Below are 24,345 nucleotides of genomic sequence, written 5' to 3' on the forward strand. Positions count from 1 at the left end.
CCCTGAGTGAGCTGCAGGATATGCGAAAAGATTTCAGCCATCGTCCAGGTGAGCACATTATCGTCTGGCTGCTCCAATGCTTGGACAATGGGGCTAATAGCCTGGAATTAGAAGGTAAGAAAGCCAAGCAGCTGGCATCACTTTCTAGGGAAAATAGCATTGACAACGCAATTGGAAAAGGGACACAAGCCCTCAGCCTCTGGAAGCAACTCCTGTCCAGCGTGAAGGAAAGGTACCCCTTCAAGGAAGATGTTCTGTGTCAACCAGGCAAGTGGACCACCATGGAGAGAGGTATCCAGTACCTAAGGGAATTAGCCATGCTAGAGATGATTTATTATGACCCGGACAACACACAATTACCCAGAGATTCAGACAAAGTCCAACGCACACAACCCGTGTGGCAGAAGTTTGTACAGAGCGCACCATTGTCATATGCCAACCCATTGGCAGTACTGACCTGAAAAGACGAAGAGGCACCAGTAGTGGGTGGAACGGCTCGCCAACTCTGGCGATACAAAGAAAATCTCTCTTCCGCTCTACAAGCCTGCATCTCGGCTGTGGAGAAGCTGTCCTGGGATTTCCAGCAATTCGAAGAGGATACCTGTATAGACCACTATCTCAGCTATTAGGAGTGAGTGTTCCTCTGCCCAAGAGAGAAAATATAGAAGATACACACCATGGGGTACCCTGTGGTTTTACCTGTGCGACCACAGAGAGGACATGAAGTGGATGGAAAACCTACCTCGGTCCTAGGTGTATGGGCACATGAGTTGTGATGACAAAAAAACCACAGAAGGAGATTCTTTCAGGAAAAAATGCCAGTCCAGTTTCCAAACAGAGCAGAAGGACTGATCTTACTTCTGATCCTCTTGAAGGGACTTCTAAGTCAATTTTACAAGAAGCAGGTATTGGATACTCTGAGCAGGATTAGAGTGGCCCTGCCTCCAGCCAAGTGGAAGAAAGGGACAGCCAGCTTTATTGGACTGTGTGGATTCGATGGCCTGGCACGTTAGACCCACAGGAGTACAACGCTCTAGTAGACACTGGTGCGGTGCGCTCTAATGCCATCAAGTTACAAAAGGGGCAGAACACATCTGTATTTCTGGTGTGACAGGGGGATCCCACCAGTTAACTGTATTGGAGGCTGAAGTAAGCCTAACTAGGGATGAGTGGCACAAGCACCCCATTGTGACTGGCTCAGCAGCTCCATGCCTCCTTGGCATGGACTATCTCAGGAGAGGGTATTTTAAGGACCCAAAGGGGTATCAGTGGGCTCTTGGTATAGCTGCCTTGGAGACTAAGGGAATTAAACAGCTGTCTACTCTGGCTGGTCTCTCTCAGGACCTTTCGAATGTGGGGTTGCTGAGGGTTGGAGAACAACAAGTGCCAATTGCTACCACAACAAAGGTGCACCGGCAGCTATATCATACCAACCAAGACTCCGATTCCCATCCATAAGTTGAGTCATCGACTGGAGAGCCAAGGAGTGACCAGCAAACCTCACCCTTTAATAGTCCCATACAGCCAGTCCGAAAGTCTAATGGAGAGTGGAGTCTAATAGTTGACTATTGTGGCCTGAATGAAGTCACACCACCCCTGAGCACTGCCATGCCGGACAGGCTAGAACTTCAATGCGAATTAGACTCAAAGTCAGCCAAGTGGTACACCACAATTGACATCGCTAATGCATTTTTCTCAATCCCTCTGGCAGCAAAGTGCCGGTCACAGTTTGCTTTTACTTGGAGGGGTGTCTGGTACACCTGGAATCGACTGCCCCAGGGGTGGAAACACAGCCTCACCATTTGCCATGGACTAATTCAGACTGCACTGGCAAAGGGTGAAGCTCCAGAACACCTACAATACATTGAGGGCATCGTATGGGGTGACAGAGCAGAAGTTTTTGAGAAAGGGAAGAAAATAATCCAAATCCTTCTGAAAGCCAGTTTTGCCATAGAAGAAAGTAAAGTCAAGGGACCTGCATAGAAGATCCAGTTTTTAGGAACAAAACAGCAAGATGGATGTCGTCAGATCCCAATGGACATGATCAACAAAATAGCAGCTATGCCTTCAGCAACTAATAAAAAAGAAACATGTTTTCTTAGGTGTTGTGAGTTTTTGGAGAACGCATACTCCAAATTACAGTCTGATTGTAAGCCCTCTCTATCAAGTGACCTGGAAGAACAACGATTTTAAATGGGGCCCTGAGCAACAACAAGCCTTTGAACAAATTAAAGGGGAGATTGTTCATGCAGTAGCCCTTGGGCCAGTCCAGGCAGGACAAGATGTTAAACTTGTGCTCTATACTGCAGCCAGAGAGAATGGCCCCACCTGGAGTCTCCGGCAACTACAATAAACTCCAGGCTATTAAACACAAAATACATTTCAATTAAACTCTACAGGAAAGTTGTGCTTAACCTGCACAAAGAAATAGAAAATATTTGATAATACTACACTGAGTATGAACAGCAGATATCTCAAAATAATTTTTGAAGTTTTGTGAATAAATACAACTTACGTAACATATTTCTAAACCTAGGTTCTTATTTCTGTAACAACTAATCTCTACAACCTCCTATGAATAAAAGCAAGCAACGTTGTTTCCATGCAGCATGAAATGCAACTGAAATATAACAGTGGTGTAACAATTGTCAAGCTTATAATATAGAACAAGGAACACCAGAAGTTAAAATATGACAGCAGTGACTTCTTTAATCCCAAGAGCAGCAGAAGTGGTCTGTAAAACCAGCTACTAGAGACAACGTAAGTCTGGGTGCCAGATACTGGAGATCAGGGCTCTTAAAGCCAGCTACTGGAGTGACCACAGATATGGACTACCTACTGGAGACACCTTCGCACAGACATTCATGTGTGTGCACACCCTTGTTACAACAGAAGACCTCAGGACACTGTAAACACATATATAAGAGGAATAAATGTCACTTTCATTCAACAAGCAATACGCTAATCCAATAATCTAGTAGTGAAGCATATTTTCAGTCTTTGATATGACCATTTGGTTTACCAAATTTTTTGCAGACTATTTACTTTCCCTGACACACTTCCTCTGCCTTTGAAATTTACAGCAAGTGACATTTTTTACAAACAATTTCAGTATATAACTGTCAAGTTACCTTAACATTTAATAGGAACAGCAGGAGATGCAGAAGGGGGAAAGAATGGGTTTTCATTCATCTTTCTCCTTCCAAGGCTGCTACCATACCTTTCACCTTTTTGTGTGTATCGTATTGCTTGCTCATCCCTTCATCCTTCACAACAAAGTTTCCTACTTAACATTGTGAAAGCATGCATACATAGCAGAGTTTTCAAGAACTCCTTTCTTTGAGTTTCTCCTAATTTAGGGTGCAATCTCTTCCACAACATACATACTGATAAGCATCTTGAGTATCATCAAGCATATAATCAGAACTCCAAATTAAAATAAGCATATGTAAAATTCAGCTGAGGGGACAAAGTGTGCCAAAGGATCATAGCCAGGGTCAGCTTTAGGACATGGGCAAAGTCAAGAGTGTCCTAAAGCACTGCTGCATACTTGCTTATTTCAGAGACCTTGAAACAAGACTGGCTGCTGTTCCTGCCAAAGGCAGCACTGTAGTATGCAGTAGTCCTTCATTAGCACCACCCAGTGCGGCCCACATCTTCCATCACACAGTGAAGGAAGTGCAACACAGCTGTTTTCATACTCTTCCACCAACGCAACAGTTATTCCTCATCTTAAAGTCTCTGGTGTGTGTGTTGCAGCTGAGACAGACTGGGGGACAGGGGGATTTTTCCCCACAAAGTTAGTTTAATATCAATAAATAGAAATCTTATTATCCATTGCACTTTGAGGCAAACAATCAAACATTTAACCTCAGCAGATTTAGTTTAAATCTCCAAGATGACACATCAGCAAAGTACATATTATGCAGGGTAAAAGTAATTAACAGATGCAAATTTACAAATCCGATATCTCATGAACATCCATGAATAAACTAAATTTATTTCTGTTTCCTACACAATAAGATTAGCATTTAAATGATACTAGTCTCCTGGGCTAGCAGTACTTTTGACATTTGTTTCAGGGCCTAATACAGCATATCAACATCACAAAAATATAAATCTCCTTCCCAATGACAACTCAAAACCTTCTGAACAGTTTCCAAACTTTGTCACTGGTCTTCAGTTTAAGGACTTACCACAGTTTTCAAAGCTATTTGTAATAGATTCACACAAATGCAAAGTAAGCGACAAGGTATGTTCAGCAAGACATCCCTTGAACAACTTACCATTTAAAATAAGGGAGTAGAGAATACCCTTTCTGGTTACACGTTTGAGAAGACAGCTGTTCTGTAACTTGCTAGCACGCTCAAGTGGCTTTATCTGCAAACAAAAACAAATTTCAACTTAGCTTTTCAGTAATAAAGATCTGCATTAAAAAAAAATCAGGTTCAGTGATCTGTTAAAAAACTTACTAAAATATGCATGAGTAGATGCTAGACACACTTTTAACTGTTTTGAGCTAAACATTATTCCATGTTACAGCTTAAATTTTTTCAAGATCCGAAAATAGCTTGTGTTATTTTATAACCAATGCCCTTTTTTTTTTAACTGGATATATCTGCAGAGAAGGTAACACGCACTTAAAGACTGTGGGGATGGAAAAATGTAAGAAAATGGCCTATAGTGAAGCATAAGACACCAGGTTTGAGTCCCTCTGAGATTACTTCACAGTAAATTAAATATTACTAAACACAAAACTACTAAAACAAAACACACTTAAAAAAAGCAATAAGAATCTCTTGCAAAAATTAAGTATTGAGATGTTTCTGTGAAAATATTACAGATCCTAGCATCAGGAGAATATTCTGAGTTATAGATGAACATTTAGTCATACAATAAATTTTTATAAAATAAGTTTTTGTGGTTAAGACATAGCTGCCCTTTCTGCAAGAACCGTACAAAGATGATCCCTAAACTAGAGCATTTGATTATAAGAGACTAATGTTGCAGCCATATTTTTAAAGGCTGCTGCTATACATTCCTTGGTAGAACTTGATTATACATTTTAGACAATAAAAATTCACGAGAGATATAAAAACTTCTCTATTTCAAGGGCACATTTATAAAATGGGATTTACAACAAAGCCAAAGCATCTAGAAGAGCAAGACACTGTTAAAGTCACTGCACACAGATTTCTCAGAGGCAAGACATCAGTGTCCTATACATCACCTCTTGTTCACTGTCACCACTCTAAGTTTCCTTCATCCTCCCCCAAAATATTACAGCTTTAACATCATGGTACCCTCACCTCAATTCCAGTAACTGTTGGTGCAGTGGCCACCTACTCCAAACCTAATACAGCCCTCTGGTTAGCTTGCTACCCAAACCTACCAGTTGGCCACAGCCTTGGTCCTCACCTAAGTGTTTACATGCTTAACAGAAGGAACTGTTCTGAAGTCACACATTGTAAAATGCTCAGGTACATATAGTTCACACACATTCAGAGGTCTCCCTACTTTATCACTAGGATAGGTATACTGTATGTGGAAGAAGGTGCCTTCAAAACACAGCTTTACAATCCTGACTAAAATTATGTCAGACAGGATCCTATTAACCTAAGTGATTTAAACCAACAGTGATTTATTCTAGTGTATCTGTGGTTCAAGAAACAAGGTTCAATTCTAGGGCCAACAGTCTGGGTGCAGGATTTGAACGCACCATTACAGCAAGTTTGCTGATGATACCAAACTGGGAGGTGCTGTTGACTCTCTTGAGGGACAGGAGGCCTTGCAGAGGGATCTAGACAGATCGGAGCATTGGGCAATGATTAATGGGATGAAATGTAACAAGTCGAAATGCCAGATTCTGCACCTAGGATGGAGTAATGTCGAGCACAAGTATAAATTGGGAGAGGAGTGGCTGGCGAGCAGCCCTGCAGAAAGGGCTCTGGGGGTGCTGGTTGACAGCAGGCTCAATGTGAGGCAGCAGTGTGTGCCCTGGAACCAAGAAGGCAAACTGCATCCTGGGGTGCATTAAATACAGCATAACCAGCCGGTCAAAAGAGGGGATTATCCCGCTGTATTCAGCGTTGGTGTGGCCTCACCTTGAGCACTGTGTGCAGTTCTAGGCCCCACAACTTAAGAAGGATGTTAGGGTACTCGCACGTGTCCAGAGGAGGGCAACAAAGCTGGTGAAAGGGCTGGAAGGAATGTCCTATGAGGAGCGGCTAAGGACTTTGGGCTTGTCTAGTTTGGAGAAGAGGAGGCTGAGGGGCAACCTCGTTGCTCTCCACAGCTTCCTGAGGAGGGCAAGTGGAGAGGGAGGTGCTGGTCTCTTCTCCCTGGTACCCAGGGACAGGACACGTGGGAACCGTTCAAAGCTGCACCAGGAGAAGTTTAGACTGGACATGAGGAAGCATTGCTTTACCGAGTGGTCAAACACTGGAACAGGCCTCCTAGAGAGGCGGTCGATGCCCCAAACCTGTCAGTGTTTAAGAGGCATTTAGACAATGCCTTTAACATTCTTTAACTTTTGGGTCAGCCCTGAAGTGGTCAGGCAGTTGGACTAGATGATTACTGTAGGTCCCTTCCAACTGAAATATTCTATTCTTACAAACAGTTCTCCCCAATATGTACATACTTAGGTATGCAAGTAGATATATACACCATTGCAGTTTAGTTCTCACTACTAATAAAGCCTTTCGTATCTATAGATACTTATCTCTATATACATGAAACCTTGGTATCTATAGATACTTATCTCTCTATATACACCTACGTTCAGTAGGACACACACTGGAAGATATTTGTGAAAAGTGTGGGGGGTTTTCCCCAATTTGGAAGTCTCAAAAACCATTTAAATTGGTTTTAGACCGACATAGGGATCATACAGATTAATCATTAAAGAGCCACCATTTATAAAATTAAAACTCAATGGAATTAAACGGTGACTCCTTACAGTTGACCTATGGGGTTCAGTTAAGGACACTACTATGTAAAGAAATAAGGAGGGTGAGAAGGGAGGGAGAGAAATGAAGGCATTTTTAACAGGTGAAACTTATGTATTTAATTTTTCCATTTTATACCCTAGCTGCAGAGCTATCCTTGAAAGAGATTAGCGTACTCTAGTATTAACTATTAACTACATGGTTCCAGTTTATCCCAGTTTCTCATGGTTTGGGGTTTTTTCCCCCTCCTCCTGTTTTTAAAGGGCCAGATGAGATAGGCAGGTTTGTTTCTTTGGGGTCTTTTTTGTTATTAACAGTTTTACTCATAAGGTAGTTAAACTAAAGCAGTTTTGCATGGATCTGTGACCTCAAATTTTGTTTGATATAGAGGAGCTTAGTTTAGGAAGATCAAACAAATCACAGAAATCCAGAAGTATGTGAAATAAAGTCCACTTTCTCTTTTGAAAAGAAGGTTAAAGTGGCTTAAAGCCATCATGCCTGCTGTTACCATGAGATTTTTATGGTTTTAATTAAGACCTGTTTTCATAAAAGGGAATTTTAAAACTACTTCTACCTCACACTGTTTAATATGGGTAAGGAAAAGTATGAGCTTCATTATCCTAATCGCATAACCCATCCAGGTTATCTACTGCTTTACCAGACTCAACACCAAGCAGTTGATACTAACTCAAGAGATCAGATTTGCCTGTTCCCACTAAACATTCTCATAAATTCAATAAATCCTATTCTTCAGATTACTTCAGTATCTTTTTCACAGCCATATTTAGTATTTTCTATTGGGAGGGGGGGGGAGTCAGCTGCCACAAATGCAGCATTGTACAAAAGTAACTTCCACAAAGTGATTATGAAGCAATGAAAAAATCTTGATCTGATAATCAAGTCTAAAAACCTAAATTTCTTAATACATACAATACTGCATGTATATATACAACCGAGATCTCTTAACAGTTCATAATGTGATTGCAGGTATGCCATCCTATTCTCTCACAGTTTCTTGGCTGTGTCCCTCCCTCAGTCTTCCAACAACCATAAAATACCCATTTCAACTACATTTTCAAGTCCTGCTCCCTTTGCCTTCCTCTACTGAACATTTTGAAAACTACAAATAATGTAGATTATTTTCAAGAATTAAATACAGATTTACATCATGTAAGACACAAAATATTTTGACTTTGGGGAAAAAAACCAAATATTAAATGTTTTGAAACAGTTGCAACTGGTGCTGAAAGGCATGGGCCACCAATAAATCCAGCCTAGCTTCTTCTCATTTGAAGAGCAAAAGCTATTCTCTTTAACACTCTGCAGACAGGAGTGGAAGCACAGAACATATCACAGGAAAGGAACCATGCCATGTCCCAAGGCAATACCATGCCTGCCCAGGCAGCAGCTGACAGCTCCAAAGCAATGTGTGGCTTACACTCAGGAATGGAAGCAACCAGATGTTTTGGTTATTACTGACCACTCTGCTCTGGGATGGGAAGAAAGAGAGAAGGGACAGCAGGAAATCTGGCACAGCTTCAAATCCACCGCTTCCCACCTCCATACAGGAAAGCAGAAACCACACAATGCTTTGGGGCTCCAGCTCCACTTCCCAGAGGACAGGGCTGAAGCTGCACAGCTGTGACAAATTGCTTCCTCTTTCCCTCTTCATTTAACAGCTGCTTGGTGCTGGCAGAAGACCAGGAGAGGAACAAACCATTACCAAAAAGGGAGGTTCAGTTAAAAGCTTGAGAACTACTGATGTTCAGCATGTTAAGCTTTTGCTCAGAGAACACAAGCACATGCACTGCAGATGTGTGGAAGCTAGCAAGTAAATCAATACCAGATTGAGAACTTGGTGCCTTATCCTTACTCTCCTACCACAAGTAACCTTGGTTTGAAATGCTCACGTAGCTCTTCACAGGTGACCTCTATTTCCAACATGTGGTAAGGTGGTATAAGCACCACAATCATCTGAGCTGACCACTCATGTTACTATGGGTTACAAAATTCCTGGCAAATTCTGCACCAAGTACAATGAACTAAAACAGATCAACTAAGGCAGCATGGAACCTTGTTTGGTTTGGGGTTTGGTTTTTGTTGTTGCTGGTTTTGGAGGGTAGGGGGTTTTTGTTTGGTTTTGTTTTTCTCAAAGCTTCCTTTATGAGGAAACACTTGAAAGCACCACCTGATCCCACATAATATAATTCTTCTTTCAACACAGTACAGACACATACTGTTTTTCTTGCTTTAGCAAGTCTTCTTGCAGATTACTATGGGAATCACACTGTTTTTTTTAAGAGGTTATTGCCCCCACCACTTTTAAGATCCTATGTTTTCACAACTTACTGCCTACAGAAATAACAGTATTTTCCACTAACTAGCAGCATGAACTGGCATTTCCATAAACTACTGGAAACACGCTTCCTGTCTCACCAATTTTACTCCTGCTATGCAGGTCTACTTTAGAAAAATCAAAACATTTCAAACCAGGTTTCATTAATGGTTTTCTCTCATCTTTTCACACACATGGAAGATCCAAGCTCAGATCTCAGAATTGCAGATACTCAGTAAGTTTTAATTTTGTTACCCTTGCATCTTCGGGACATTCACACCAATGGAAATGTAAAATTGTAAATTTTAGGCATTTAAAACCACCTAACTTTCACTAGTCTGCTGTATCCTTGATGCCTGTCTTTTTCTTTCTTTCTTTTTTTGAAGCCAAGACTTCCAGAAAGTGAGATTTAGCCATGCTGCTGGCATACACAGAAGAAAACCAAAGGGAACAAAACTTTCCACCTACCTCATTTTCAAGCATGACAATAGCGCAGAGATGCCCTGCCCTTGAGAAAGGCTTTTATTTAGGAGTAGCCTATTATCAGGTTAACGTGTAAGTAACTAAATGTTCTGCACCAAGACTATTACTTTAAAATGGAATCTTGCAACTTTCAAGTGGACAACTTAAGCTATTATTAGGACAAGCCCATCTTCAAGTGCTTAAAAAATAAACAATCAACCATCAGGACCAAGTAGGCAGTCATGGGGAAAGGGCATTTTCCCAATAAAAAGTCACAGTAACAACAACTGGTATCCACACAATGATCTTTGCCCTCATGTGGCCCACTGAAAGACTGAGGTTTAAGATTTCACAACTTGAATCAAGATAGCTTTCTAGATGTAGTCTTACTGCTAAAAAAATAGTCATGTCATCTCCTAAACATAAAGTAAAAGAAAAGTAGAATAAAAAGTCCAACCATAAACCAGCACCAATCCTCCACTGGTAATGTTTTGCTGCATTTTTCAGGTAATTAGATCACTGGCTGTATGCACATTACTTAAGATTGTACAATTAATCAGAACTTTAATCTCAAAACCCCTTCTCCATCAGATTCTCATCATCTGATCACTTCATGTCAGTCATTTCTGCTTTTATTCAGGTAATTAACAACTAGTAATGGAAAACATCATTTGAGTAATAACAAAAAGTACTACAATATTGCATAAAATTTTGGACAACAGGTCAACGGGATTTCAGGTACCAGCAGAACTCTCTTTTCTCCTACCAGCTTCTTGCTCTTTGAAAGATGAACTTGCCCAAATGAGAGTTACAACCTGTTCTCGGGAAATTTAAACCCAATTGGACTATTACACAATGTGATACTGCACCTGTAATGGGAACCCACACAATACCTATTCCCACTAAGACAAGACCTCCCTAGCACAACCCTCTTTTCCCTCTAGAGGGATTATGGCACTTTTTTTAAACCAAGCCCAGTAAACTAAGATACAGCTAACTAAACTAAGACTAAACTTCCCAAGTTCTTGTCCAGTTACAATACAGCTGAAATATTTCTCTACCACATTGTAGTTTTTGTTAAATAGTAAACAGACTTAGGAGAAAAAAGTTTAATGCTAAATCTTGTGCCAGATGCACTTCTGAAGAAATACGAAACAAAAGGCATTAGCCAGAATTCAAACAAAAGCACATGAGAACACACAAGAGATGTTTTCAGATTTCATGCCCCTTTGCAACTTACATTTTGCCATCTCTTTCTGCATAAGAGAGGAACACTGATTTAATGGCTGGAAGTGATGTTATGCTATCAACAGTAAATAATTTTTATCCCCAAGCACAACCAACTCTAAAGCAATGTATCTGTGCATTAGGAAGAAAAGCTATTAAAAACAGAGTAGGTGAAAACTGTTACTGGATCAGCTGAGTGATTTATAAAGCCTCATCTTGGCCACCAAGAATCTACCTGGCAGAGACTACTCATTAATAAGGAAGAGAACTTCACTTTCTCCTAAGCCTTTGGAGTATCAGTATCTGTTCCTGGATAGAACTGTTGTAAATACCATTCTTACATAAAAGAGTTCACAACTAACATTCTTTGTTTGAGGAGGAAGGGAAGGACAGGACACCTGCAGCTACTGCACCCTTATGGGCCAGCTGTTCACACAGGTCACGTTCTTCTCTAGTCAGACTCACCAAAAGTTGTTTCAAGCCTACAGAAAAACATAATACCCAAGCTTCCCATTTTGGCCAAGTTTATTCTTCTTTTAACATCCAATAAGAACTTGATTTAAATCAGCCAGTCCTGCATGCTTTGAACCAGAAAAAGAGGATCAACACTTCATTATACACCTGCAGAAGTGAGCAAAAAAGCATAGAAGGCAGATTTTATAAAGCACTACTAATATCATGCAAATTAACTAATCCCCAGTGGAATTTAATTATATCTACAGTCTTACCTTTCCTACAGTTACATTTATTTTAGTATTTTGTTCAAAGTAGATTTAGAAGACTCAAAAACACACTTCTGACAAAAAACACTTGTCCTTCAAGCTTTGTATTTCAAACAAGCTTTTGTTTCAAGGTTTCCTCCATGTATTTTAAGTTGTTCAACCTGATATTTTAGAACTAAAGAGAATATAGTAACTTTCAAGAACCCTCAATTAAATTCACTGGTTTTATTCCTCTAGATTCAACACCCATATTTCCTACCCTCACAGTTAAATCTCCCTAACGTTTCCCACTCAGTGCTAAAGCACATGATTTTTCTCCATTCTAAGCATATCCCTGTAATTGATTGAACCTATACAAACTTCCTTGGTTAACTGGGACTGTTCTATGCTGTATTTATTGTTCTGCAATGAGGCATAAAGAAAGTTATCTTTGGCCAACAAATCAAAGCTGTTCCCCGTCAAGACTGTCATCCCTTTGGTTCACAAAACTTACTTCAATGTATCTTCTAATGCTTCATATTCAAAGACATTAACAGCCATAATTCTACAGAGATGAACAAGAGTAGTGATACTCAAACTACAGATTTATAGTTATGGGTCTTACAGTTAACATCACAGTTACCGTAAGCATAAAATGAAGCCTTATTTATTTATACCTGAACCTCAACATTTAAGTCTAGCTTCGAAAAACTTCAAAAAATTACTACAGGCTGCCTGTGTGCTTCTCTGGAGCCCAGTAACTTGGCTGAGGAAAACTTTTGCCAAGCTATGATTAGCATTTAGCAGCTTAAGGGCTAACTGTGCTTGTTGTTTCAACCTTGACAACCAACTGTAAGGACACACCATTAAATTAAGCTTCCAAAAGCATTTAACATTTGATTCCACTGAAAATACAGTTTTACTACATGTTTTGAAAATAAAATCACTTTTTCCTCTTTCAGAAATCCATGATGATGCCAGACATATGCTTGTTTTCCAAACAACAACTGTTTAAAAGAAAGAATACTCTTTCTGATGTTCCTGCCAAAAATAACATTCTGTGGCTTAAAGAAATCTGATAGCAGGCAGTTTACTCAGTTGAGGGAAGAAGGGTTTGCATTTGGTAAGGGTTTACATTTCATGTCTTGCATCTATGTCCCTCCATTTTAAGTTTCTTTGGGGATGAATGTGGCAGTAGGGAGGGGTTTTGTTGTGGCTTGTTGGGGTTTGGTTTTTTTTTTTACATCTCCAAGCACTTCGCTCTCTAAAAAAAGGCATCTGTGGGTTTTACCAGAAATGACACAAAGCAGAAGTTCATCACAATACATTTCTTTCTTACAGGGAATACTAGGATATAAAAGAAAGAGTTTGAAAGGGAAGTAAAAAAAGACTTCAGAAGAAATGCATAGGAGAGAGTTTGCAGCAGGAGGAAGCGGAACAGAAAATTCAAATGAGGAAGTAGCACACAAAGAACATTAACAGCTTCATCTTAAGACATAGGAGAGGGAGAGAAGGAGATGGATTGAGGGTTTCAGCTGCTGTTGTCACAGGCAGCAAAAATACTACCTGCCCAATAAAGGTGGTTATTTCACTGCTGCCTTGATAGTTTCAGATTAAGGGACAAAACGAGTAACAGAAGCATGCAAATTGGACTATATACTGCGTAACACTTATTTCTGTACATTTCAGAATGCCACAATTTTAAGAGAAGGGTTCTATCTGCTACCATATTTGACTTCATCCTTCATTAATTAATAACTCAGAGAAATAGTAATTGGACCAATTTACTAAGTAATCTAAAATATTTAGTTGACTTGAGGCATCTAATAACACAACAAAAGTTCTAGAACTTTCCCCAATTGTGGAGTTTTACTTGCTGCTTCCCAGCAGTTTTTGAAAATAGTTATAAATCCCATTGAGCAGAACCTTGCCATCACTCTCCAAGATACAGAAATTCCTGAAGGCTTCTAAACCTGCTCCAGTATCAAGCCAACTAGCCAGAAAGCACTTCAGCCAGCTGAGCGAACATAATCTCCTACAAAACAGCAAGCTGCAGATCCATGCAAGCTTAGAGGCCCTCACAATTGTTAGTATAGCACCAGAACAACATTACTGCAAAGCATATACCTTCTCCAGTAGGGTAACAAATACTTTAGAAAAATAAGGTCAGAATCCCAATGAGCTCACAGTAGTATTTCAGATGCAGCTATTTCAGGCTAGATAAAAATCCTTAAGGTTAAAAACCCAACCACTTATCAGTCCAACATGGAAGCTTTTCCTGTCATTAGCAGTGCAAATCCAGCACAGAAATTCAGCAACTAGACATGAAGGTCTCTTTACAGCATTATTAGCTTGAGCTGTAACTAGGTGTTGCTCCTATCTTATCTACACACTTGTGTAGAATTACCCTGAATCAAAGGATGCTTGAAATTTCAAGATAGTCTACAAGAGTATGAGCAGCATTTGATGACAGAGGCAAATGTTATAATAGCTACATTTCATTTGAGGGCTGGAAGACTATACCTCAGTGCATTCTCAGACACTCCTCTTGAAGGCATTTGTACCTCATCACTTCAATATTCAGGTATTTCATGCTTGCCATGCACAAGCTCTACAACTCTACTTGCTATAAAGTCATTCCTACAGTGAACATGTACAAGACCCATGGGATTTGAAGAATGGAGAGCTTCAAGAGAAGCAAGCTAACTGAGCTGAAAGAGACAGGCTCCCCTCCATCTAGTAAAATGAAGCTGCTGAAATGCTAATTCCTGGTTCTTTCTGCAAAAAGGGTGGATAGAAAGCACATGGCTTGCACATCTGCTTGTCTAGCATAGCCTGACAGATACCCTTTCCCCAATACACAGATAACCTGAAAGTGTAACAATACCACTTGTATAACTGTACCAAGACATCCTCTTTAAATATGACAGAGTTAACTGCAGCCCCACTCAAGCTCCTGAGTTGGCATGCAGAGGTCAGAAGGAACTTCAATATTCAAACTGTGTGCAAAAACCAGTAATACGTGTATGAGTGTCTTCAAATTCAACATAAAATCAAACGTAGGTTTCATCTGAAGTGATGTGTTATCTCCTCCACATTTGCAGCTGTTTAAGCATTCAAAGCTGCAGCCAAGCTTTAAAAAGAAAAACAGTACTTTCCCAGGAAATAACTCTACAATAAACCTGTGCTGATATGAGTTCCAGAGAATTTCAACATTATATAGAAAACTCAGCAGCAAGCTCTAACCACTGTAGAACTAAAAAGCCACATTTTCACTAAAACCTCCCTCGTAATTCAGAAGTTCAAACTTCATTTCTTCATTCACATGTAAAGAGGCAGAAGAACTTCTCAAAGAGGTGTTTCCAAAGGCTGTTTGAAGTTTCAAACTAAAACAAGCTTCCCAGGCCTTGTCTTGTAGCACACTAGTCCCCACAGCTGCCTGCTGCTCTGTTAGGACAAAACCAAGTCCACAGCAGATGAATGGTTTTCCTCAGCATCATGGAATACTGACCTTTTCCACTGTGGGATTTCAAAACAAACATCAAGAAATCAATTCCAACATTTGCTGGAATACTCTTAACATGTTTTGATATATTATGCCTGTCACCCACTATGTAAACTCTCCAACTATTACTTTTTACAAGCAAAGTGGTTGCCACTATGAAGATGCACAAGAAACCTGGGATCCATCAGCTGAAGAACTAAGGTCTCTGGCTATGAGGAAAGCATGTGTCCTAATGCCATTTCATTTTCCAAGTCACAGGAGTGCAGAAGAGAATCTGCCTACACCTTTTTTATGAAGCAAGTTATGGATCTAAGGGTTATATACTGCTCGCTTGCTCTAACCGGCCTCTCCACTCAGGTACACAAAGGTGACCCAAACACCGTTGGGTCCTTATCTTACAGGACATCAGAAACACAAAACAGAAGAGACAAGTTAGCCCTTTCTAACCTTCAAAGGCAGGCACTGCAACAAGAAAAGCAGTGCTAGGCCACAAGAAAAAGCTACTGGAAAGGGAGGAGAGGGCGACAGCTGCATATATCAGCTATGACTACAAACATTAACTATAAACCTTCAAATAAAGGAATACTCAAACTCAGCTGGCCCATTACAGTCATCAGAACTGGAACAAATTTCACCCCCAGATTAAATTTGAACCCCAGCCCCGACTAACAGCTGCCAATGGTATCTCGCTCTGCAGCAAGTGAAAAGCAGATAACTGATTAACCAGTCCATGGCAGAAAGTCCTGATGGTCACATTTTATGAAACGTTCTCCACCTATAAATATGGCAGAGCTCCAGTAATTCCCAACTTATGCTAACTGTCCTTTAGACACAGCCTTAACGTTATATTCTCTTTGCCCTGGCAACCAGATTTGAATAAAACATTTTTATGAGATTATACATGCTTTTCAGTCTTCACTGATGAGGTGCTTTGTTCGCTTTTAGTTTCTATGAATATATCAACAATAAAAGGAAATATTTTTCCACACACTATCTTCTAAACAGCCGATGAAACTTAAGTCTCCTAAGGCCTTTAAAATACTATTACATTATACCTTCCATACTCTCATAGAGCCATAGACTATTCTGAGCTGGAAGGGACCCATGAGGATCATCAAGTCCAAATCCTGACTCCACACAAGGCAACCTAAAAGTTAAACCACATACCCAAGAGCGTTGTCCAAACGCTTCTTGAACCCCAACCAGCTTGGGGTCACAACCACTTCCCTCCAGAGATTGTTCCAGCGCTTGACCACCCTCTCAGCGAAGAGCTGTTTCCTAATACCCAATCTGAGCTTCCCCTGATGCAGCTTTAAGTCACTCCCTTGTGTCCCATCACTGGACACCGGAGAGACAACATCAGCACCTCCCTTTCTGCTCCCCCTCATGAGGAAGTTGTAGACAGCGATGAGGTCACCCCTCGGTACCCTCTTCTCCAAGCTGAACAAACCTAGTATCTTCAGCTGCTCCTCCTAAGTCATGCCCTTTAGTCCTTTCACCATCCTCGTTGTGCTCCATTGGACACACTCTAGTTTGCATCCTTATATTGAGGAGCCCAAAAGTGTTGGTATATTTTATTCCATCAAGGACCTCTGCCTTCATAATCTACCAATATATTAAAAACACTAAACTAGCTTTATAAATCATGAAGTAAGCACACTAATTTAATCCAGAATATTACTGTATGCTACAATCCAACTAATTACCTAGTAACCTAGAAGACAAGACAGTAAAGAACATAGACAAATACGAGCAGAAGTAGCAAATAACAGCATTCCAAGAAAAATATAATATCATCTCAATTCCTAACAAGGAGATACAAGTGTTTCCTGAATGAGGAATCTCTAACATATTACTGGTAAAACAGTAAGTGTTCAGTATTAAGAGACATGCCCCTAAAAAAATCAGGGCTTCCACTCAGGTAACCCAACAGGAAAATACAGGCAGCAGCCGTTGCGCATGGCCACCCAAATAGAGCACTTCACCTCAACAAGATGCAGTAGCCTCTACACCTTACTAGCACAGCCGCAGCCCAAACAACACCCCATTTTAGTATTTAACTGTTCAGCAAACAGCTTAAGTATACATGAAAGTTATATGTGCTCACAGACAAGCCAGGCACCTGAATACACAACAACATTACCTTAAAAAGACTGAAGGAGACAATTTCAAGAACATCTCAACAGAAAAAGAGTTAGAAAAGGCTGAATGACAGCAAAGTATTTCAGCATTCTTTACCTAATGAAAAAGTATCAAATAACAAGCTTATGTAAAATTTCAAATGTCTGAAAAATTGTAATTGCTAGCAGCACTTGAATATTTTATCAAGTTAATTTAGATCATGCATTAAACAGCATTTTCACTATTTATGATTTAAACTTTTCTTCCCAGTTTTAAAGTTCTATCAGCAAACAAAAGGCTGACAAAGGACTTGAGAATCACCATAATACATACAGAACGCTAAAGCAAATGCATATTCAGGTACCAAAAAACAACCCCCAAAACACATTCATGAATAGTTATAAGAGCCAAACAAACCTTAACTACGCTTTTACAACAGCATAGGAAGAAACATAACCATCCCATAAGCCTCCAAAAAGTCTGTCTCATTCTAAATTGATAATGATAAATATTTTTCATCAATGCGAATTTATCTGTGCATATTGCTGTGTAAACGAGCAATGCTTGATAGAGTTTTACCATAAGAAATTATTCTATAGTTTCCATGTTGGGCAGATTTCAACAACAGGGATGTGCAATAAAAGCTCATGCCAAAGAAACAGTGAAATAGAGTTTTGATTTATGGAACTGGAGAAAACATGCCAGGCTGTAATATTGTGCACAACATTTGAAAACCTCATTTTTTCTTGTCCTGGAGAAAAATACACGTAAGTCAATCAAAAATTCTGGTTTTGACAGATTAATGGAAGTTACAACTGCCTTAGCATAGACTACTTCTATTTACATCAATTATGATGACTGTAAAATACGAGTTCTGAACAGATTCAAATTACCACTGATATCTATACATACTTTACCTACGTCACTTACCAGCATTTTAAGGGTTGCATCATATTCTGAATACTATTACAAAACCGAAGCATCTACAGAATGCAAGATCAATTCAAAAACTAAAGCAAGAATATCTGCCTGCCAGCCATGTCCAAGACACTTATTTCAGTTACATTATTATGCTCACTAATGCTTAGCCAATTCTCTTAACTCAGCACTCAGTCTGCATCAGTTCTTTCCAGTACTTCTTACCAAAACGCTCTTGCAAGGAAGTTTGCAGTTACAAATGTTTAGAAGAAAACCTACTCATTAAGTATAATCTGTTTGATAGTATACAAGTGACAGGGAATTATTTTGCTCTATTGTTTTCATTATAGACTGATGTCTGTTCAAAACAAACACAGACACCAGTCAAGTTCAACCTGAATAACTCTCAATTTTTCTGCTTCTAAAATATATATTTTAAAATACAAAAGATTATTAACTCAGTGTTGAAACATGCCTTTGAGTAGCACAAGTATAATGAATTTTCAAAAATAAAATATTAAATAAATTTGGCATAAAGATTTCTATGCTTAATAGAAACACACATTGTCCCCTATCACCATATTTGGCTACCAAATCTCTATAGGAATAAGATTATATTTGTAACCAAAAGGCAGGAAGGAGCTCCAAGAATCTTGAAAAAGAGAGTAACTAAAATTTTGCTAAATGGAGAGATCCACCAAAAAAAAAAGTCCCAAACACACACAGCAATCAATTCTGGACCCAACAAACACCATTACTTTAATGGCAAATTACTTCAGTAGGCGAAAGGAAAAACTAGTTAGCAATGTGTTAAAATTCAGAACACCTATAAATCCCTAACACAAATAAGTTAGGATTCATTTTTTAAAAAAAAAAACAACAAAGAAGCAAATCCAACAAATGCTCACTATATTAACAAGCCTTCAACAACAATTCTCTAGCTATCTCACCTGCCAAAAATAAAGAAATTAAACCAGATAAGCTCCTAGTTTTACAGCCTAAATGAGCACTAAGACTTCCATTTTGATCTCCAGCTGTTTCTACACACAAATTTCTTAACTTCTTCCCAAATGTTTTGTTTCCCCTTTTGGCAGAGGAAAAAGAAACAACATCTATTAGCAGCTAAAAATATTTCAGTTATCGGAGCTTTCAGAGAGGGGTGAAAAACAACAGTGCTTTTCCAGTTAAAAAACACCCCAGTGCAACATTTCAACAGCTTTTACAAGAGGCTGACTTCTGTACAGTTAGATCTAAATAACAGTAAGTGTGAAGGAAAGGACTTACAGGTTAAAGTTGAACAAATAAATCTGGTGTAACTTCAGATTATTTTCATTATTACCTCTAAAGGCAGACTGAGTTCTCAGGTGATAATCTGTTATAGCAGTTCTGCTACAGAGCTAATGCTCAAGATGCCTCAATTTAATTCTTAGTCAAGCAACTCATTTTCTTACATTACAGGTATTCTGCAAGTCTTCCATACGGAGAAGTTAATACTCACCCTCTACCTCTTTCTCTATCTGTTCTTTTAAGGGAATAAGCAGTTACGATCTGTGACCTGTAGTGTTCCTTGTACAAGGAAGCTTCTGAAGACAATGTGCAGTTATATGTAACACGAAGACGTTTATTTGTCATCTGATCCTATTAATGATCTTCATATACTGAATGACTTTACGATTAGAGAACTAAGAAATGAGTCTGATAAGAGCAACTTCTCCACATCAGTACTGTAAATTAGTATCTTTCCGATGTTGAGGTAATTCACAACACTTAGTGTCATAGCCCACTGGACATGCATAGCCTGGCTAGTAACTTAGGCTAGTAGTGCAATTCACCTGATACGCAGTCTGTAGCTCAATATTCTATGCGAGCAAAAAATAAAATAAAAAGGAGTCACAATAACAACCACAAGAAGCCCAAAGAATTTTAACTGGAGCCACACATGAAACAGGAAGAAACCCATACATCACCATTGAATTAAAAGGGCCAAAAACTGCTGGATTATACAACCTGTATCAGATTCAAGCTCAGTTACAAAACCATACCAAGTACACACCAACTAAAGACAAGCTTGCAAGAGCAGACTGCGACTAACTGCAACAACATTTCTTGCTCATTCCTCAATAAAAACAGCCAAGGGAGCTCTGGAAGATGATGCTATGGGAGGGCTCAAAATAACAAAGATTTAACTGCATATATTTATCTTTTTACACCATGAGTCCTCCATGCAGTTCTCTCAAGGCTTTTGCCCACTCCAATTACTACAAATTACACCAAGATGGAACTGTCAATGCAGAGAGTTTAATCAGAAAGAGAAGACTTGCAAAGGCATGAAAGCTAATTCACTGTACAGGTGACACTGATATAGTGACTTAAACACTCGGCTACCATCAGCTCTTCTAGAATTCTTCACCAAAGTATCTGCTCTAGCTTGGTCTGGTTTTCAGAAGTCCTGTCCTGCTACTCACTGTATATAAGAAACTTCAAAATAATATTCCTATCATCTGTCACACAATGGCTTTTCTTCCTCTTTCCTCCATACGGGAGCATTGCCTGCAGACACTGTTATTCTTGTTTCAGAGAAACACATGGCACATACCTTCTCACTGAAGAAGAAAGTAAATAAACCTGAGCTAAAGTAGTCACACCAAAGAGCACCTGGTCTGTAAGAAGTTTATATTGCTACCCCTAAAATCATAATCCTGAGGGATGTTGTACAGACAAGATATATAGTGAAAAACAAAGCAGGTTTATGCTGCTATTAACTATGAAATGTCATATGTGTTGTACCATATAAATCAAACATGAAGCCTCAATAACTTATTCCTGCTGTGAATGCCCCCTTTTAAAGCACAAGCAATTCTATTTCTGACATATAAAGTCATCTTTTATTACTTCCATAGACAAATAGGAAGATCAGCAAAGACCAAACAATTTCAGTAACTATTCTGCATAATCAAGGCTATTGGTTTAGTATCTATCTGATTAAAAAATGTCTTCTATTTTTCTTTATTTGAAGAAAATAGCCATGGAAAAAAGGAGAAGAAAGGACTGGTTCAATTACATATTATTTCATGTACAACAAAACCTCTGTGTTCACCACCTAACAACTACATTCACACTGTTTCTAGCAATACAAACACAAAACTAATCCTCCAGGAAGCAGCAAGAGAAGTTTGCTTTGCACAACTCATCCCCAAAATTCACCTGGAAATAAACAGAGCTTTCACATTGCTCAAGGGGAGCATGGTCTGTCCTGGTCTCAACTGAAGAGCTGCAGATAAAACATCCTTCTTACTGAAAGCCATATTCTTACCGGGCAAGAATGACTTAGGGCGTTTATTTTAGACTAGGCAGATAACTGTCCTTCCATCTTAATGTATTTTTTTCTGATGAGAACTTAAAGGCAAAACTAAGCTGTAACTGAACATAACACCTAACAAAGCTCAGTTCCACAGCTCAAATAGAGGGTTTAATCTTCAATCTTTAGTTTGCAAGCATTGTAACCTGTAACTTTAATCTAACAGGTTTCCAACTTGGGTATTAGTCTACATAATTATTCCATATCATGTCGACCCCCATACATTAGAGGCCACACAACTTAGCATCTAAGCAACAGATCGCTGTAGCATGGGAGAGCATGCTGGAGAATAAGGATTGCAACCTTATTCCATTACTTCATTCCCTTCTTCAAGCACACACACTATTAGCTACCGTGGAAAATATTGTATCAGGCAAAGTCAAAACAACAGTTTGTCTCCTATAAACTTAATACTTTGATTCCCTAAGTAAAGCTTAAAAAAAAACGAAAAAGAGTCTTACATGATGATATGCAAAGCAAAAAGACCTCCTCCTTCTCACCCTCAGACTTCAAGTCTCTTGAAGTTCCTGGCTGCTTTCATAATCTGCCCCCATCTTTTTCTAATAGGAATACTTTCCCCTCATTCCCTGTAGTTTACAACAGAGGCACAAAGAACCACAGCTAGACAGCTTTTTCCCATTCCTGCACAAACAGCGCACAAACTAAACCATTTGTGCTTTGAAGTATTTTCTATCAAGGAATCTCACAACTGCATCCAATAACCCGTCACTCAAGTACTGGCCCCACTTCACAGATTGTTGCTCACCCTTAAAACTACCAGCCCTTCTCCCATTAGTTATCTGCAGTGATTACCGAACTGTACCAGAAACAAGAAGAAAGAAAATAGATAAAGCATTTCTTAACCACTTTCCAGCTAGCGTTAGACATTCAGCAGTTGCAGTAAAACCCTGTCTTCACACGCCTGCGCTCACCCAGACTCCCAGCTTCTTCTCAGCGACACGCTCACTTAAATAAGTGAGGAAAAAAACAATTAATCTGCAAAAAACACGAGTAGAAAAGAAAAAAAAAAAAAAGGGGGGGGGGTTAAAAGTTCCCGAGCTGTCAAGAACTCCCAGCGCCCTTCAAAGCCAAAGACGATTATTTTTAAGTACTTCAAGACCGCCGGACATCAGAAGAGACTTGCCGGTGTGACGCCGCGGTGCTGGGGCCACTCGCGGGGGAAACAGGAGTGGGGATGAGCCCCCTCGGATTTAGGGTGCTCGGGGCTGGGCGCCGCGTTCCCCCGCAGCCGGGCTGCGGGGGAACGCGGCGCCCAGCCCCGAGCACCCTAAATCCGAGGGGGCTCATCCCCGACCCCCCACGCGGTAGTGGGGTGGGGAGGGGGCTCCACAACCCCCACCCGAGCCCGAAAGAGGGGGAAGGGGAACGCTCCCCGCGCTCCAGGGTCTGGCGAGGGGCCGAGGCCGGCAGGAGGGCTAGAAACAAAAGCTTCCCTCCTCCCCCCCGCCGGGCTGAGGCGAAAGGGCCCCAGGACGGGCAGCTCAACCCGGGCCGGAGGAGAAGGAGAAGCCCCGTCGCTGCCCTGACCGCGGCTGTGAGGAAACGGGCGCCGCCGCGCTGAGGGGGCTCCCACAGGGTCAACGGCGGGATTAATCCCTGCGGAGCGGCGAGAGACCGTTAAAAAGCGGCTGCTCTCCCTCAGAGCCCCTCCCGGCGGCCGCCGGGCTCCCGGCGAAGGCGGGGAACGGACCCCCCCCCCGAGAGCTGCCGGCCACCCTCCCTCCGCCGCGGCTGAGGGAGCACGGCCCCGCACCCACCTGGCGCCGCGCTCCGTCCCATCCCGCGCCGCCGCCGCCGCTCGATCGCCTTCGCGGGCTAAAGCCTCCGCGCCCCCCACCGCCGCCCCGCCTCTTCAGCCTCAAGCCCCGCCCCCTCGCCTCCTTTTTGACCCGTGCCCAGAGGGGCGGGGCACAGCCCGCCAATGAGGGACAGCTCTCCGCCGCGCGCATCGCTGATCGGCGTGCGGAGCAGCCCATGAAAACGCCGGGAGGGCGGGGAGAGCTGTCACTCAGCGGGCCCTACCTGGCGTTCGCCAGAGGCCGGTGGCGGGGGAGGGGAGTTTTCCTCCCGCTGCCCGACTCGCCCGGCCCCTCGTCTCCCTCCCCCGCCGACCCAGGCCTCGCTCCCTCCTCTCGCCGCGGCCGCCCGAGTCCCCCCCGGGCCGTGGAGGCTGCCCTGCGCCTCCGGCCGCCGCGGGGCCGTTCCCCCCCGCCGAGATTTTCGTGCCCCTCAGGAGCTGCCGCCTCTTTCCCTCAGCGCCACACCGGCCCCGCGGGGCCAGCCTCATCCCCCGGCTCCCTCAACCGGCGGCTCGGCGGGCCTGACCCCGCTGCCGGCTCCCGGGCGGGGATCCCCGTTCCCCCCCCCCCCCCGCCCCCCGGGGCTGCGCTCTCCCCCCTCAGACTCAGGGGCGAAGCGCGGGGCGCTGCGGCCCTGTCACGCCTCTCCAGCAGCCCGGCGGCGGGACACGAGTGCCCGGTCCCTCACAGCAGCGAGGGCCCTCTCCCCCATCGCCCACGTCGCTCGTGGGGCCTGCGCTCTCGCCCACCCACCTCCACGACCCCCTTTTCCCCCTTTTCTGCCTTCCAGAGGCCTCCGTCGCGCCTCCGCCCTCGTTCCTCTCGGCCACAGGCATCCACCGCCAGCCGGCCTGCCCTTCGCTTGCCCTTCCGACCCAATTCCTCCTGAATCCCACATCCCACCGTCGGGGCCTCGAGGAGACCGATGTTTTTACAGACGCGCACCCGAAC

At 41.7% G+C, this 24,345-nt stretch overlaps 1 protein-coding gene across 1 annotated transcript in view; it reads right to left on the minus strand.

Moving 5' to 3' along the window:
• Positions 1–23,431, minus strand: part of WASF3 (WASP family member 3) — a 74,540-nt gene extending 51,109 nt beyond the window's left edge. The window contains exons 1-2 of the mRNA XM_049823323.1: positions 23,353–23,431; positions 4,287–4,380 (exon numbers count right to left, since the gene is read on the minus strand). The gene's annotated coding sequence lies outside the window, so the exon portion shown is untranslated. The remainder of the gene's footprint in view (positions 1–4,286; positions 4,381–23,352) is intronic.
• Between the last annotated feature and the right edge of the window lie 914 nt (positions 23,432–24,345).

This window comes from Accipiter gentilis, chromosome 19 (genome assembly GCF_929443795.1).
Source record: "Accipiter gentilis chromosome 19, bAccGen1.1, whole genome shotgun sequence".
NCBI classification, from domain to species: domain Eukaryota; kingdom Metazoa; phylum Chordata; class Aves; order Accipitriformes; family Accipitridae; genus Astur; species Astur gentilis.